This window comes from Brassica napus, chromosome C3 (genome assembly GCF_020379485.1).
Source record: "Brassica napus cultivar Da-Ae chromosome C3, Da-Ae, whole genome shotgun sequence".
Lineage (NCBI taxonomy): Eukaryota > Viridiplantae > Streptophyta > Magnoliopsida > Brassicales > Brassicaceae > Brassica > Brassica napus.
Genome location: NC_063446.1, coordinates 66,569,335 through 66,578,796, shown reverse-complemented (window position 1 = coordinate 66,578,796; position 9,462 = coordinate 66,569,335). Strand labels below are relative to the sequence as shown.

Below are 9,462 nucleotides of genomic sequence, written 5' to 3'. Positions count from 1 at the left end.
AAAGCACTCCAAGAAATGAACGGCAAGAGCAACATTTTGAAGTATTGGATGTAACGCATGGGTTTTTTTTTTATCTTGGGAGTTTTCCTTATGTACTACTATTAGATTACATTGATAAGATAAGAAATATATTTCTTAATTTGCTTCACCAGGGCATCACGAAATTATAATTTGTTCTTTCTTCTTTCATCTTCTAATGATTGGTTGTTATTTGAATTGTTGTGATATTTAGTAGGGATGTTTAAAGGAGGATAGAAGCTAACAAGTCAGTTTCGGAGATTAATTATGAAGTTGAGGGTGAGGATGGTAGTAAATAGGTTTGTAGTTGATCTTTTTAAATTATGTTTCATTGTGTATAATTAAAATTCATGATGAAACCGGTGACTAAGAAGTTGAAGTTTGTCGCATAAGTACAGATGGCTGATCTCTTTGTGTTCTTTATTTTTTCGTAAAATGGTTATGGGAATGATTAAAAGAGAGTGTTTTTCTTTATCACTCTCTTTGTTTATATACTTCCACAAAATGTTTTATTATCTACATGATTAAGATTCTTATTTTATAAATTTGCGATCTCATATTTCTATTTTGACATGTGATTTATTCAATAAAATTGTAAATTAAATATGGTAAATAAAATTGATTTATTTGGCCAAGATAATGTTGTTTTCAAACTCATGTCCAATTCTAAATTTACACATTTCTAACCTATTAAATATAATATATATATATATGCAGATAAATTATCAATAAAAATTAAAGGCAGCAAATTAGTGTTACATAAGCGTAAGGAATTGTATTAACCTTTGATGATGCAATTAAATAAAATATAAAATGAATAAAAAATGATTATTAAATATCAATATAAAAAGAAGAGTAAGAAAAAAATAAAACATCGAAGATTATAAAATGGAAAACTAAAGAGGAAATAAACACATAAATTTAAACGCAAATTTTATGTTACTTCAATATATACGTCAATAAGTTTGAACCAAGTAATAAACAATAAATTCATTAAATTTTAAAAATAAATTATTAATTATATTGTTACACATCTAAAATTTAAAATTAAACATTAATATATGTATATAATTAAAATGATATAGGATTCTATATTTTTTATGCATATAGTAGTATCTTTTTACAAATGATAATTAAAGAATAATGCTAACATCGTATTCACATATCATTCAAATCACCCAAACAACAAAAATAATTCTAAATATATACCCAAAATACATTCATACATGTTATGGTCAAACTTACAGTCAAATGTTACGTCTAGCCACTTACAAACACATTCCTATTATGTAATTTTTAAAATAAATTTTGTGTTTACTTATTTAAATTTCAAAATATTTTTTTTTCATTTTAAAAATCCATCCAAATGTTATTGGGAAAATACTTATCGTTAAAATTTTACCACAAAAATCTAAATACAAAACATAATTCGTTATATGCTTACTTGAGTTACACACAAAAATATAAATAGAAAGAAAAAATTACAAAAAAAATGTTTTAATCATGAAATATCTCACATGTAACTTTGTACATTTCTTCATATGAAATCGCCAAAAGACAGATTTTATACAATTTCAAAGCATTTGAGAGTAAATATAATTTTTCAAAAAATAATTTTATTTTGATTTTTGATAACTAATTTTTTAACATATATAAAAAATTATTATTCATCTCAACATATGGAACAACATATTATTCGTACTTTACCTAATATGAGTCACATTGATCAACTGAAAAGCTAATAAAAACACATATTATATGGAAGACTAATGTCAAATTCAAAAAGCAACAATATATACCATCAAAATAACTCAACCTATCTACGTATGTTTTAGTGTTTTAGATATTTTCTGATTTATCAATATTAAATTCATGAAGATGTTTTTAAAATAAGTAAAAATTAGAAAATTATAGAGCAAATATTTTTGTTTTGTTAAGAAAAAAATTGACTTAGAAATAATATTTAAACGCATTTTCCGCGCGTAGCGCAGTAACAGACTCTGGTTCTAACTAATAGACAAACTCTAAATATGTATAGAAATATAGAATCATCATTCATTTGAGGTCTACATTAAAATGTATAGTGGGTCTTTAGCGGTGTTCTTTTCTCGAAGAGTAATTAAATAAAAGATATATATACGCTTGTAATATTTATCATTGTTTTGATACTATTTAATCTAATTCGAATGTTTACCACAATATTTTCGGGTGATTCATCTACCATTTACATGTGTTTTCATTCATTTGTTTATAGAAGACTATAGAGTGTGGTTTGATTCCACCTTTAGGAAGTAGGAAAGTATGACGCCAATTTTGTTCCAGCAAACAAAAATCATTTGGCGTCGACAGAACCAACCTAATAGCATTATGATTAATGATACTTCTATAGTCTTTTTTTTAAACTAATTTGATGCATTAAAATAAATGTAACTGATATAGCGTTTAGGGGGCCGCGTTTAGGCTATATAGTTTGTTACAAGTTTGATGGAAACCATAGGAAACCATAGAGTATTACAACATTTACAATCCAAGAAAAGCTTAATACCACATTAAGCTAGATAATGAAATAAAGCCTACGCACGTCTTAGCATTTGCGGTTACCTCGACCTCTCGAGATATGCTTTCCTCTTCCCTTGACAAGTATCCACCTCCATTTCATGTACTTTTTGAGTTGGTTTAATCGATCTCCCTCCCCTAGTCGTGTTCAGATGAGTTGTGGGTTCACACTCTTGCGAACGGTCGAATATAGGAAGATGTGGATCAATTAAGGCGTCATCTTTTGGGTTGTTCACCACGGTGATGACCATTGTGGATGGATTTTCCTCCATAATGGTTTCGCTAACTGAAGTAGAGGAATTCTATATTAATGGTGAAAAAGTTTGTTTAGAGTGTGAAAGAGGTACCTCTTTAACTGGTGAAAGATCTTCTTTTTGAAGAGTGGATGCTTCTCTTGTAGATGACCTCATTTCCTCTTGAGCATCATTCATTTTTTCTAGAGCGTTACTCATTTCCACATGAGTAGTAGGGATAGAACCAATTGTAGCAGAGTTGTCCTGAGAAGATGTCGGTTTAAGAAATGAATCATTAGACCCGAATTGATCTATACTAACCATAGGTACATTCGAACCATCTTTGCAAACTTCTATCGGCTCGCTCGTAGCCTTTGAAAAACTTGATGGTAGAAGGCATTGTTTCTCTTTATGTCCCAACTGTCCACACCTCACACAAGTAGAGGGAATCCAAGTGTATCCAACCTCAACCAAGTAGATGTTACCTTTCTTTAGTCTTTTTCTTTTATGATAGTTATTTGTTTCTGAGAATTTAGTTGAAATCATGTGGTTAGTGACACATTCTGTTCATTATTTTATTCTAATTAAATATTCGGAAAGAGGGGCGAAGTTTGTAAAGTATCAGTACTGAAAATAGAAAAATCGATAAATCAATCTCTGATACTTTATAAATTTCGCCCCTCTTTCCGAATATTTAATTAAATGCACCACCTGGAGTTATAGTTAAGTATCATGATTCATGTGGTTTGTGACAATAAAACTAATTCATGTATTATGCGTTATTATTTTGACCGTTGCGACACAGATTAGTTAAAAAAAATACAAACACAAACCACTAGCTTACGCCGTTGATGTACAAATTAGTGAATTACTCTAAATTCATGCGTCGCAAACAGGCTTGCTAATATATTTGACGGATGAAAATTTATTTACAAAAGTAGACAAAATGTTACAAAACAATGATTACTCCGATATTTTTAACTTTTTTTTATTCATTACATTTAAATAAATATGTGTATCATATTTCACACGCACACACACATATACATATGAGAAAAAACATAAACTACATTGTGCAAGATTAATAAACTAATTACTATAGATTAATATTAGTTTCGTAAATTATGTTCTTCGAGTTTTGTTAACCAACCCATAGAATAAATATAGAGTAACAATGCATGTGCTTTTTTTCTTTGTCGAACGATTATTTTATTATTCAAATTTGATGTGGTCTGGAGATTCAAATCGGAACAAAATAATCAATGTAGTACATGTTCCTATGATTTTTTTTTTGCTATCTTAGCTAATGAATCAGACATTACATTTTCAGTACAAAGAATAAAAATAATCGAGAACTCTATGAATCTACTTTTCAGTTTTATCAGCTTTTTCAACTCAATTGAAAAGTTAAGACATGCTCCGAAATCTTGAATCGTTGAGATTAGATATTTACAATCGAACGGTAGCATGGAGTCCATTGCTCATGAGAAGGAATTAACAATGTATGTTACACAAAAATGATTAATTATATACTTTTAGATGTTTTCATAATTCTTAAGAATTATATATACAAATGATGTCAACGGTACGAATAAAAGAAAAGTAGGAGTCAAAACGCAAAATAATACTCTCTTTCTCTTTCATAAAAATGTTATTGTAATATTTTATTACATAAGGAATATTATTATAGAATTTATTGGAATTAAAATTTATTAATTAAATTAATATAGTTAATAAAAACATAAATACATTTCGATTATTTTAATCCATATGAAAATATGAAAGTTGATTGTTAAAAGCTGTGCTCATCATCTTCCTGGGTTATCTCTACTGCTTCATCCTCGGTGGCTTGTGAAGTAATCTTCAAAGCAATATAATGAGGTGCGGTTCTACCCAAATAAAGTTTGACAGTGGATGCGTTCTTTATTATCCTTCTTCCTTCGGTCCTTCCTCTTGCATGGGTGTTTTTGTTCATTTGATCTAGATTCATGTATTGTGTGTACTTGATCTTTTGGTTTAGTTTATATCTCTCTTGTTTCCGGAGATTCAGTTCGCATCTGCCGGCCAATGACTCCAAAGGAATGTTATTCCTGTTGGCTTAGTTTCTAGAAGTTTTTATAACTTGCTAGCATATGATCACAACTTGTAAGTCTTTGTCTAAGTTTATAATCAATGAAATCCTTCAGTGGAAAAAAAAAAAGAAAATATGAAAATGATATTTTCTTAAGAAATGGTTAGAGTATTATTTTTCGAACAAAACTTAGGTATCAAAATTCCCAGTAGATTAATAATAAAATACATTATTTTTTTATTTTAAAAAATTTAAAATAATTGAAAAAAAATAATGACGCTCATTTTAATGATGCTAATGCCACTAACTAAACCCTAAACCTTAAATCTAAACCCTAAATCCTAAATTCTAAACCCAAACTCTAAACCCTAAACCCAAACCATATATTTTAAACCCAAATCCTAAACTCTAAACCCAAACCGTAAATTCTAAACCCAAAACCCTAGACCTTAAACTCAAACTCTAGATCCTAAACCCAAACCTAGACTCTAAACCCAAATTTTAAATTTTAAAGAAACAACATCAACATTAATCCAAACTTTTAGGATATAGGATTTGAGTTCAGGGTTTACGATTTGAGTTTAGGGTGTAGGGATTAAGTTTGGATATATGGTTCGAGTTTAGAGTCTATGATTTGGATCTAGGATATAGGGTTTGGGTTTACGTTTTACGGTTTGGGTTTAGAGTTTAGAATTTGGGTTTAGGATATATGGTTTGGATTTAGGATTTACGGTTTAGGTTTTGGATTTCAGTTTAGAGTTTAGGGTATAGATTTAAAGTTTAGGATTTAGTTAGTGACGTTAACATCATTAAAATTGACGTTATTATTTTTTTCATTATTTCAGTTTTGTTTAAATAAAATTAATATATTTTATTATTAACGCAGGTGGTATTTTGATTGGTTCAGTCTTGTTCTTATTTTTATCAGCTCCACGGATCGGCTCACGCTCGAGAGTCAGAGTAAACACAACAGTTTCATTTCTTCATTTTGTTATTTTAATTTTTGCTTTTTGAGAAATTAATGGAGACGCCGATGCGTGCTCGCTGAGAAGCTTTCCTTCATCCTCCCTCTCCCCTCTCTTTCGATTGCGACGTATTCAGGTTTGCGAGTTTCTCGTCTCCTTCTTCTCGTGTATCTTTGTCGCGTCATAGACTTCGTGAGGATTTTTGCCGGTCAGTGATTGATATGTTTGGTTGGAATCAAGTGTCTTAAGATTTTAGCCCTTATTTGGATTATCCACATGGTTCACGTTTTGATTTGTAATCTATATACACAGGGTTTTTTTTTCCACAGTTGATACTGTGGAAGCTTCTAATTCCAATTACATGTTTGTGAGATTAATATCACTTGCTAGAGCATTGTAAAATAGTTTAGCTTTAGTCTCTATTAGTAACATGATGCCTTACCAAGTAACAAGTGAGAAAGCTATTGATTAGTAGTCATGTGAAATGATATATGTATGTGATTGGGTTTACATCTTATGACTTATGAATACTGTAATAGATGCAGGACCTATACCACGGCGCTCTTGTCTCAAGCAGGAGGAGGATCATACACTCTCCCTTCTGGACCTGTTTGCTCCAAGACCGGAACTAAAGCTGTTTCTGGTGGTGTGGATGTTTTGCGGATGAAAGCAGCCTCCTGCTCGCTCCTCAAAACAAGTCATTCTGTTAAGAGGACCAAGAGAGGGCATCAGTTAATTGTTGCGGCAAGCCCTCCCACTGAAGAGCCTGTGATTGCCAATGAGCCGCTGAGGAGAGAGGATCTCATTGCCTATCTTGCCTCTGGATGCAAATCAAAAGATAAATGGAGGTACTTTTTTTATTTATTAACTATCGTTTCTTTGTTATTGATCTACTGCTACCTTGGCTATTGTGTTGAGCTCATCCAGATTGTTTGATCTGCTTTCCATTTCGGTAATTTAGCATTCTGAGTTCGCAGAATAGGTACAGAACATGAGAAATTTGGTTTTGAGGTCAATACTCTGCGCCCTATGAAGTATGATCAAATAGCTGAGCTGCTTAACAGTATCGCTGAAAGATTTGAATGGGAAAAAGTAATGGAAGGTGACAAGATCATTGGTCTCAAGCAGGTAAGCATTCCTCTGTGCTTCATCTTTTGAGCTGCTCTTTCTTTAAAATACATTTCTAGCCTCTTAGCTTGATAATTCATTTTTGTTGATCAGGGGAAACAAAGCATTTCACTTGAACCTGGTGGTCAATTCGAGCTTAGTGGTGCACCTCTTGAGACTTTGCACTCACTTGAACCTGGTGGTCAATTCGAGCTTAGTGGTGCACCTCTTGAGACTTTGCACCAAACATGTGGTGAAGTGAATTCACATCTTTATCAGGTAAACTTGAGAGATAATAATTGCTAGTACTCTTATCCTAAACAACAGTTAACTCTCTATTGATGTTTAACAGGTAAAAGCTGTCGCTGAGGAAATGGGGATTGGTTTCCTGGGGATCGGTTTCGAGCCCAAATGGCGTAGGGAGGATATACCCATCATGCCAAAGGTATGAGGCTTTGTCTGATCATGTTTTTAGCTATGATGGATCTGGCCGCAAGATCTGACCTAGTATGTTCTGTTCAGGGGAGATACAACATTATGAGAAACTACATGCCCAAAGTTGGTTCCCTTGGACTTGACATGATGCTTCGAACCTGTACTGTTCAGGTTAGATGAATATGCTGATTTTCCGTGTCTTCAGAATTGCCTTCAACTAAACTCTCAGCTTCCATCAATAAACTTATAAAACCGCCTAACATGCATTCTTGACAGGTTAATCTGGATTTTAGCTCAGAAGCTGATATGATCAGGAAGTTTCGTGCTAGTCTTGCTTTGCAACCTGTGAGAAGCTCGAGCTCTTTTCTGGCGTAACCAGAAACTTTTTTATCAACGATTATGACTAACCATTGCCTCATTTTATCCAAATTCAACAGATAGCGACGGCCTTGTTTGCGAATTCTCCTTTTACCGAAGGAAAGCCAAATGGGTTTCTCAGTATGAGAAGGTTTCTAGATCTCAATTGTTATTATCCCCAAAATTCATTTACCTATTGTTTCCTTTACACGTTATAACTCTGGTACGTTTCCACAGCCACAGATGGACAGACACTGGCAAGGACCGCACAGGAATGCTACCGTTTGTTTTCGATGACTCTTTTGGGTGAGTATGAAATTGTTTATCCTACAAAAACCATCTGTTAATTTAATATGGAAGGCTTGTTAAAAAAATATAAAGACTCTTGTTTGACATTATTATACGGATCCTCGTATCTTTATGTGTTAAGATATAATGATACTGTCTTTTGTTGTTATCTGGTATAGGTTTGAGCAGTATGTTGACTATGTACTTTGCCTACCGAAACAACGAATATGTCCTGTACTGGAATGACAACATTTCGGGTCATAAATCTATCCTTTGTTTTCCTGCTAGATTCCTTAACTCTTTGACAAATTGAAAACCGGAGGATCTTCTTGAACCATCTATAAACTGCAGCAATTTTTGGCTGGAAAGCTTCCTTGTCTCCCTGGTGAACTACCAACATATAATGATTGGGAGAATCATCTGACAACAATTTTCCCTGAGGTTTATCATCTACCTCACGAGTCCATTTAATTAAAGCAATGGCTTTCAGTTCCCTGTGTTACGTTGAAGACTGACGACGTTCCTCAACCTTAACAGGTTCGGTTGAAGAGATACTTGGAGATGAGAGGTGCTGATGGAGGTCCATGGAGGGGATTGTGTGCCCTTCCAGCTTTCTGGGTAATTATACATCTATTGGCTTATTATAAACTCTTACTCAATGAGTTCTCTGAATTCAAGATGCACCGGCCATTGATTTGATACTTTCTGAAAACTTCAGGTGGGTTTGTTATATGATGAGGACGTTCTCCAAGCTATCTTGGATCTGACAGCTGACTGGACTCACGCGGAAAGAGAGATGCTAAGGAACAAAGTAATAGCCACATTTACACTCTCCTCTTCTTCTACAGTTTAGAAAATATAATCGTTTAAACGTGTACTTGATTTGGAACAGGTTCCAGTAACTGGTTTGAAGACACCGTTCAGAGATGGGTTTTTGAAACATGTCGCTGAAGACGTCCTAAAACTCGCAAAGGTGTGTGTGTACATATTGGCTTCATTGTATTCTTTTTCGCCCAGTACCTAAGTAACCTAACAACAAATATATATTGGCTTGTTTTTTCTCTCAGGACGGTTTAGAGCGTAGAGGCTATAAGGAAGTAGGTTTCTTGAACGCTGTCGGTGAAGTGGTCAGAACAGGAGTTACGCCGGCGGAGAATCTGTTGGACATGTACAATGGAGAATGGGGACAAAGCGTAGATCCTGTGTTTCAGGAACTTCTGTACTAAAGAATGAGACCAGAACAATAAGGACTGAACCTTAAGGTGTGTGTTTATGTTATCTCAAGAACTCGAGTCTCAGGAATAAGGTTTTTTTTTAATATATATGTTGTAATCGGATTTAAGGACTGATTTATTTTTTAGATATTGAAGCATTGCTGTTCAGGTGTTTGGATCTTTGAATAAATCACCCATTTTTCTTTTTTTTTTAACCA

The 9,462-nt window shown here is 33.1% G+C and overlaps 1 pseudogene; it reads left to right on the top strand.

Moving 5' to 3' along the window:
- Positions 1–5,698: 5,698 nt before the first annotated feature.
- Positions 5,699–9,449, top strand: LOC111204745 (annotated as a pseudogene).
- The last annotated feature ends 13 nt before the right edge of the window (positions 9,450–9,462 follow it).